This window comes from Bufo bufo, chromosome 4 (genome assembly GCF_905171765.1).
Source record: "Bufo bufo chromosome 4, aBufBuf1.1, whole genome shotgun sequence".
NCBI classification, from domain to species: domain Eukaryota; kingdom Metazoa; phylum Chordata; class Amphibia; order Anura; family Bufonidae; genus Bufo; species Bufo bufo.
This window is the reverse complement of record NC_053392.1, coordinates 533,829,799-533,839,569: the sequence shown is the minus strand read 5'-3', so window position 1 is coordinate 533,839,569 and position 9,771 is coordinate 533,829,799.

The following is a 9,771-nucleotide window of genomic DNA, read 5'->3' as shown; positions in this document are numbered from 1 at the left end:
GGCAAGCTACTGTGCCACCCGGTATCAGTGGTTGGCACTGGCAGTGGGCACACTACAGTCAGTGGAAGCGGGCCTGACACACACTGGCAGCAGGCAAGCAACTGAAATTACACTAAAGTGTAAAAATTAAATGCCTTATTTATCGACAAGCTACTGTGCCACCCGGTATCAGTGGTTGGCACTGGCAGTGGGCACACTACAGTCAGTGGAAGCGGGCCTGACACACACTGGCAGCAGGCAAGCAACTGAATTTAGACTACTGTCTAAAAATTAAATGCCTTATTTATCGGCAAGCTACTGTGCCACCCGGTATCAGTGGTTGGCACTGGCAGTGGGCACACTACAGTCAGTAGAAGCGGGCCTGACACACACTGGCAGCAGGCAAGCAACTGAAATTACACTAAAGTGTAAAAATTAAATGCCTTATTTATCGGCAAGCTACTGTGCCACCCGGTATGAGTGGTTGGCACTGGCAGTGGGCACACTACAGTCAGTGGAAGAGGGCCTGACACACTGACTGGCAGCAGGCAAGCAACTGAATTTAGACTACTGTCTAAAAATTAAATGCCTTATTTATCGGCAAGCTACTGTGCCACCCGGTATCAGTGGTTGGCACTGGCAGTGGGCACACTACAGTCAGTGGAAGCGGGCCTGACACACACTGGCAGCAGGCAAGCAACTGAAATTACACTAAAGTGTAAAAATTAAATGCCTTATTTATCGGCAAGCTACTGTGCCACCCGGTATCAGTGGTTGGCACTGGCAGTGGGCACACTACAGTCAGTAGAAGCGGGCCTGACACACACTGGCAGCAGGCAAGCAACTGAAATTACACTAAAGTGTAAAAATTAAATGCCTTATTTATCGACAAGCTACTGTGCCACCCGGTATCAGTGGTTGGCACTGGCAGTGGGCACACTACAGTCAGTGGAAGCGGGCCTGACACACACTGGCAGCAGGCAAGCAACTGAATTTAGACTACTGTCTAAAAATTAAATGCCTTATTTATCGGCAAGCTACTGTGCCACCCGGTATCAGTGGTTGGCACTGGCAGTGGGCACACTACAGTCAGTAGAAGCGGGCCTGACACACACTGGCAGCAGGCAAGCAACTGAAATTACACTAAAGTGTAAAAATTAAATGCCTTATTTATCGGCAAGCTACTGTGCCACCCGGTATGAGTGGTTGGCACTGGCAGTGGGCACACTACAGTCAGTGGAAGAGGGCCTGACACACTGACTGGCAGCAGGCAAGCAACTGAATTTAGACTACTGTCTAAAAATTAAATGCCTTATTTATCGGCAAGCTACTGTGCCACCCGGTATCAGTGGTTGGCACTGGCAGTGGGCACACTACAGTCAGTGGAAGCGGGCCTGACACACACTGGCAGCAGGCAAGCAACTGAAATTACACTAAAGTGTAAAAATTAAATGCCTTATTTATCGGCAAGCTACTGTGCCACCCGGTATCAGTGGTTGGCACTGGCAGTGGGCACACTACAGTCAGTAGAAGCGGGCCTGACACACACTGGCAGCAGGCAAGCAACTGAAATTACACTAAAGTGTAAAAATTAAATGCCTTATTTATCGGCAAGCTACTGTGCCACCCGGTATGAGTGGTTGGCACTGGCAGTGGGCACACTACAGTCAGTGGAAGAGGGCCTGACACACACTGGCAGCAGGCAAGCAACTGAATTTAGACTACTGTCTAAAAATTAAATGCCTTATTTATCGGCAAGCTACTGTGCCACCCGGTATCAGTGGTTGGCACTGGCAGTGGGCACACTACAGTCAGTGGAAGCGGGCCTGACACACACTGGCAGCAGGCAAGCAACTGAATTTAGACTACTGTCTAAAAATTAAATGCCTTATTTATCGGCAAGCTACTGTGCCACCCGGTATCAGTGGTTGGCACTGGCAGTGGGCACACTACAGTCAGTTGAAGTCGGCCTGACACACACTAGCAGCAGGCAAGCAGCTGAAATTACATTAAAGTGTAAAAATTAAATGCCTTTTTTAAGCAAAGTCCTGTGCCAGCCGGTATGAGTGGTGGGCACTGGCAGTGGGCACACTACAGTCAGTGGAAGTCAGCCTGACACACACTGGCAGGCAACTAACCTTAGATTAAAGTGTAAAAATTAAGTGCCTATTTTTTAAGCAAAGTCCTGTGCCACTCGGTATGACAGGGGTGGGCACTGGCAGTGGGCACACTACAGTCAGTTGAAGTCGGCCTGACACACACTAGCAGCAGGCAAGCAGCTGAAATTACACTAAAGTGTAAAAATTAAATGCCTTTTTTATGCAAAGTCCTGTGCCAGCCGGTATGAGTGGTGGGCACTGGCAGTGGGCACACTACAGTCAGTGGAAGTCAGCCTGACACACACTGGCATGCAACTAACCTTAGATTAAAGTGTAAAAATTAAGTGCCTATTTTTTAAGCAAAGTCCTGTGCCACTCGGTATGACAGGGGTGGGCACTGGCAGTGGCACACTACAGTCAGTTGAAGTCGGCCTGACACACACTAGCAGCAGGCAAGCAGCTGAAATTACATTAAAGTGTAAAAATTAAATGCCTTTTTTAAGCAAAGTCCTGTGCCAGCCGGTATGAGTGGTGGGCACTGGCAGTGGGCACACTACAGTCAGTGGAAGTCAGCCTGACACACACTGGCAGGCAACTAACCTTAGATTAAAGTGTAAAAATGAAGTGCCTATTTTTTAAGCAAAGTCCTGTGCCACTCGGTATGACAGGGGTGGGCACTGGCAGTGGGCACACTACAGTCAGTTGAAGTCGGCCTGACACACACTAGCAGCAGGCAAGCAGCTGAAATTACACTAAAGTGTAAAAATTAAATGCCTTTTTTATGCAAAGTCCTGTGCCAGCCGGTATGAGTGGTGGGCACTGGCAGTGGGCACACTACAGTCAGTGGAAGTCAGCCTGACACACACTGGCAGGCAACTAACCTTAGATTAAAGTGTAAAAATTAAGTGCCTATTTTTTAAGCAAAGTCCTGTGCCACTCGGTATGACAGGGGTGGGCACTGGCAGTGGGCACACTACAGTCAGTTGAAGTCGGCCTGACACACACTAGCAGCAGGCAAGCAGCTGAAATTACATTAAAGTGTAAAAATTAAATGCCTTTTTTAAGCAAAGTCCTGTGCCAGCCGGTATGAGTGGTGGGCACTGGCAGTGGGCACACTACAGTCAGTGGAAGTCAGCCTGACACACACTGGCAGGCAACTAACCTTAGATTAAAGTGTAAAAATTAAGTGCCTATTTTTTAAGCAAAGTCCTGTGCCACTCGGTATGACAGGGGTGGGCACTGGCAGTGGGCACACTACAGTCAGTTGAAGTCGGCCTGACACACACTAGCAGCAGGCAAGCAGCTGAAATTACACTAAAGTGTAAAAATTAAATGCCTTTTTTATGCAAAGTCCTGTGCCAGCCGGTATGAGTGGTGGGCACTGGCAGTGGGCACACTACAGTCAGTGGAAGTCAGCCTGACACACACTGGCAGGCAACTAACCTTAGATTAAAGTGTAAAAATTAAGTGCCTATTTTTTAAGCAAAGTCCTGTGCCACTCGGTATGACAGGGGTGGGCACTGGCAGTGGGCACACTACAGTCAGTTGAAGTCGGCCTGACACACACTAGCAGCAGGCAAGCAGCTGAAATTACATTAAAGTGTAAAAATTAAATGCCTTTTTTAAGCAAAGTCCTGTGCCAGCCGGTATGAGTGGTGGGCACTGGCAGTGGGCACACTACAGTCAGTGGAAGTCAGCCTGACACACACTGGCATGCAACTAACCTTAGATTAAAGTGTAAAAATTAAGTGCCTATTTTTTAAGCAAAGTCCTGTGCCACTCGGTATGACAGGGGTGGGCACTGGCAGTGGGCACACTACAGTCAGTTGAAGTCGGCCTGACACACACTAGCAGCAGGCAAGCAGCTGAAATTACACTAAAGTGTAAAAATTAAATGCCTTTTTTATGCAAAGTCCTGTGCCAGCCGGTATGAGTGGTGGGCACTGGCAGTGGGCACACTACAGTCAGTGGAAGTCAGCCTGACACACACTGGCAGGCAACTAACCTTAGATTAAAGTGTAAAAATTAAGTGCCTATTTTTTAAGCAAAGTCCTGTGCCACTCGGGATGACAGGGGTGGGCACTGGCAGTGGGCACACTACAGTCAGTTGAAGTCGGCCTGACACACACTGGCAGGCAACTAACCTTAGATTAAAGTGTAAAAATGAAGTGCCTTTTTTTTAAGCAAAGTCCTGTGCCACACGGGATGACAGGGGTGGGCACTGGCAGTGGGCACACTACAGTCAGTTGAAGTCGGCCTGACACACACTAGCAGCAGGCAAGCAGCTGAAATTACACTAAAGTGTAAAAATTAAATGCCTTTTTTATGCAAAGTCCTGTGCCAGCCGGTATGAGTGGTGGGCACTGGCAGTGGGCACACTACAGTCAGTGGAAGTCAGCCTGACACACACTGGCAGGCAACTAACCTTAGATTAAAGTGTAAAAATTAAGTGCCTTTTTTTAAGCAAAGTCCTGTGCCACACGGAATGACAGGGGTGAGCACTGGCAGTGGGCACACTACAGTCTGTGGGCCTGCAGCTCCTCACACACAGGCAGGCCAGGCAACTGCAATATGTATATAAAGGAAAAAAAAAAAGCAGACTAATGTTGCAGCCCTAAAAAGGGCTTTTTGGGGTGCTGTCAGGACGCTGTCCTTACAGCAGAGATCAGATGAGTCTTTCAGGACTGGAGTGGACACTGAATTCACTAGCCTAGCTATCGATTTCCCAATTAAATCAGCAGCAGTTACAGTCTCCCTCCTCTCACTAAGACTGCAGCTTCAGAATGAATCTAAAATGGATGCTGTGCAGGAGGTGGGAGGGTCTGGGAGGGAGGGTATGCTGCTGATTGGCTGGAATGTGTCTGCTGACTGTGAGGTACAGGGTCAAAGTTTGCTCAATGATGATGTATAGGGGGCGGACCGAACATCGCATGTGTTCGCCCGGCAGAGGCGAACGCGAACAAGCTATGTTCGCCGGGAACTGTTCGCCGTCGGATAGTTCGGGCCATCTCTAGTGAGCAGTTGTAGTTACAGCTCCTCTGTCCCCATTCACTTGAATGGGAAGGAACAGTTACACATCTGTTCCTTCCCAGTGAAGTGAATGGGGACGGTGGAGTTGCAATCACTCCTGCTCGCCACTGCGATTTTGACAGCGAGCAGGTAAACAGTGAAGATGACGCTGCACTTGTATGAGCACTGTGTTATATTCAAGCAGCTGATCAGCGATCTGATATTGAGGATAGGTCATCCATATAGGAAACTAGCTAACCCCTTTAAAGAGGCTATCCAGTTAAAAGGGAACTATATTGACCATGGACTAAACATACCATATGCACTCAATGTGCTTCCATATGGTGTCACCACAAAAATTCCTCCGTAATATGGCATGACTTGTAACTTGACATGAGTACAACATAGTACGGGTCCATAGGTATCTATTATGTAATATGATCATGTCAACCGGAATGAAATACTGATCACATACTGAAGCAATATGGATGCATCTGCATTCGGCTTTGTTCACATGGAATATTTTGAAGGCTCAAAATGACAACATGTATTTCAAGAGCAATCCATATCAGGTTTTCAATGTGTATTCCACTTTACCATTTGTATTTCAATGTGTTATAAAGAGCATTTGATGTGTATTCTGAAGTGTATTTTCCACCTCTCATTGACCTTGAGTGTAAAAAATTTAATAAACATCAAGTGACATGCCAATTCTTTCTTCTTCAGGCATGATCACTGCCTGGCCCTGTCAATCAAAGTGCAGAGGGCGTGGCAGTTGCAGAGAGCGCAGAGACTCTAGGTGTAACGGTAACGCCCCTGTTGCTCCTAGAGTCTCAATTGCCTATGTTAAAACATAATTTTTCTCAGCAATGCGGGCACATATGAACATTGGACCAACACATACAGTTGCAAGAAAAAGTAGGTGAACCCTTTGGAATGATATGGATTTCTGCACAAATAGGTCATAAAATGTGATCTGATCTTCATCTAAGTCACAACAATAGATCACAGTCTGTTTAAACTAATAACACACAAAGAATTAAATGTTACCATGTTTTTATTGAACACACCATGTAAACATTCACAGTGCAGGTGGAAAAAGTATGTGAACCCTTGGATTTAATAACTGGTTGAACCTCCTCCGTCAGGAGTAATTCTTGACCATTCCTCTTTACAGAACTGTTTTAGTTCAGCAATATTCTTGGGATGTCTGGTGTGAATCTCTTTCTTGAGGTCATGCCACAGCATCTCAATCGGCTTGAGGTCAGGACTCTGACTGGGCCACTCCAGAAGGTGTATTTTCTTCTGTTTAAGCCATTCTGTTGTTGATTTACTTCTATGCTTTGGGTCGTTGTCCTGTTGCAACACCAATCTTCTGTTGAGCTTCAGCTGATGGGCAGATGGCCTTAAGTTCTCCTGCAAAATGTCTTGATAAACTTGGGAATTCATTTTTCCTTCGATGATAGCAATCCGTCCAGGCCCTGATGCAGCAAAGCATCCCCAAACCATGATGCCCGCACCACCATACTTCACAGTTAGGATGAGGTTTTGATGTTGGTGTGCTGTGCCTCTTTTTCTCCACACATAGACTTGTGTGTTTCTTCCAAACAACTCAACTTTTGTTTCATCTGTCCACAGAATATTTTGCCAGTACTGCTGTGGAACATCCAGGTGCTCTTGTGCAAACTGTAAACGTGCAGCAATGGTTTTTTTTGGACAGCAGTGACTTCATCTGTTCTATCCTCCCATGAAATCCATTCTTGTTTAGTGTTTTAGGTATCGTATATTCGCTAATAGGGATGTTAGCATATGCCAGAGACTTTTGTAAGTCTTTAGCTGACACTCTAGGATTCTTCTTCACCTCATTGAGCAGTCTGCGCTGTGCTCTTGCAGTCATCTTTACAGGACGGCCACCCCTAGGGAGAGTAGCAGCAGTGCTGAACTTTCTCCATTTATAGACAATTTGTCTTACCGTGGACTGATGAACAGCAAGGCTTTTGGAGATACTTTTATAACCCTTTCCAGCTTTATGCAAGTCAACAATTCTTAATCTTAGGTCTTCTGAGAGCTCTTTTGAGCGAGGCATCATTCACATCAGGCAATGCTTCTCGTGAAAAGCAAACCCAGAACTGTTGTGTGTTTTTTATAGGGCAGGGCAGCTGTAACAAACACCTCCAATCTCATCTCATTGATTGGACTCCAGTTGGCCAACACCTCACTCCAATTAGCTCTTGGTGATGTCATTAGTCTAGGGGTTCACATTCTTTTTCCACCTGCACTGCGAATGTTTACATGGTGTATTCAATAAAAACATGGTAACATTTAATTCTTTGTCTGTTATTAGTTTAAGCAGACTGTGATTGTCTATTGTTGTGACTTAGATGAAGATCAGATCACATTTTATGACCAATTTGTGCAGAAATTCATATCATTCCAAAGGGTTCACATACTTTTTCTTGCATGCCTTCCGCTGCCAAGCACACTTGCAACAGGTCAGCCAGTGTCATAGGTACAAATCTGCTGACAGATGCTCTTTAAGGTAGCTATACACATTAGTATAAAGTTGATCAGAATGGACGATTTCAACCAAAAGGATCGCTCGTCGAGTGAAATTTACTAATGAACGATTGTTTTAGCTGAGCGAGTTGCTGACAGAGTTGCCTGTGTTTATTATTTTCATCCTACACTCAGACGAAAGATCTTTCGTTCAAAGAAAAATTATCTGTGGATGAAAGATTTCCATTCGAAAGAACATTCCCAGAAAGATCTTTAGTCCGTCGCCCAGTTTCATTGAACATATATGGACAGTTTGATCAACTGTAACAACCAATATGGACTAAAATGTGTATGGCCATGTCTGAGAAACGATTGTTCACATCAACCAACTTCTATCTAATGTGTATGACCAACTTTACACTGTCCATAGAACTCCATGAACAAGATGAATGAAAGTAGTGAATGCTGTGTTTTTAAAATGCCAGTGTATTTTACATGTCTATGTGAATAGATTCATTGGCTTCACAGAACTCATTGTGCATGCACCAGCTGCACAAACGGGCGCTCCACAAACATTACGTCGGCGCTGAGCAGTGAATAAATTAGCAGTGGGGCAGTGCTGGGCTCCGAAGTAATGGGAGCGGCTGGGCTCCAACTGCCGAAGGGACTTCCTCTTGGGCTCCTTATTGATGTACTTGATGTAGATTTTATAGACCAAATAAAAGACACAGGGCAGTAATACTAGTATATTTTAATGTAAATCGTGGAGACTAATGTGGTGATGTTATTAGCTCTAAGTAAAATCCAAGTGACAGTGTCCCTTTAAAAGATTTTGCAGGCGATTGTCCGCCGGAAGGAAGCTTTCCTTCACGGCAATCGTCTGCTCATTAGTGGAGGAGAGTGCTGCTAGTACATGCAACGATCTACTCCTCAGTATGGGGAGGAGTGACCGATAATGCCATTGCTCGTCCCCATAATGACTTGTTGTTTGCCGGCAGCAGTTTGTAATTAGACAGCACGATCTGCTGCAAGCAAACAATGGTTTTAAAGCCTGCTTAAAAATCTGGATTGCCCGATAAACGAGCAAACTCAATCATCAGGTAATCAGCGTTCATATTATACAGGCTCGTTTATCGGATAATCAGTGGCAGTATTATACAGGCAGATCATTGCTAACGAACATTCCTACGAACGCTTGTTAGCGATGATCTGGACGACTATCGCCCAGTGTAATACAGGCCTAAAAGGTGTATTAAACACCCCAATGCCGCAGATGATTGTCAGGAGGGAAGCGTTCCCTCCCAGCAATCGTCAGATAGCTAGAAGAGGACACTATTAGATGCAGCAATGTCCTCTGTGGTATGGGGAGGAGCGATCTCTATGCCATCGCTCATCCCCATGCAGGGCAGTGGTGTCCCGGCGTCAGATCGCTATTACACAGTGCCAATTGGGATTTAGGCATTCTTAAGAATCACAATTGCCCAAAGAGTGTTCATCGGGCATTTGTAGGCAGTATTAGACTACCAGATGATCGCTAACGAGAAAATCTGGCAGTCTAATACACCTTTAACACCACCGAAACAAGTATTGTCCAGGAATCTTAATGGTCAATCAGCCATAAAAATGTGTTGGTGTAGTAGATGTTAGTTTAGAGTAACCTAATGGTCTAGGAATCTACTGGAGTTGACATGATGGAAATAATGAAAATCAATAACGAAAATGAAAGGAGATGTCATATAAAGATCAGTGAATATCAGTGTAGACTGATAAAACCCGAACCATAGAAGATATACATAGTATTTTATTATAGTCATACTACGTCAGGGGCAGTTTTATTGAACTTTCTCATTTAAGATAGCACTATGTTAATTGTTCACAGTATTTAAATGGTGTTTTGAGATGGTTTCTTTCTTCTAAAAGAAAAGCGCCTCTCTTCTCATTTGCCTGTGCAAAATGCCCAAAAGTCTGTTAATAAAGGCCAGCATCCTTCACTTGAGCCTCTGGTCAAGAGTAAAGTTAAAGAGGACCTGTCACCTCACCTGACAAGTCATATAATAATAATACTGGAGCATCTATTCCTATGACTCTATATTGAGCCACTCATTTATTATTCCTTCTAGAAGTTTATGAATGAATTGCCAGGAGTCTGTAATAAAGGTCCAACTGGCTGTTACCAGAGATGGCATGC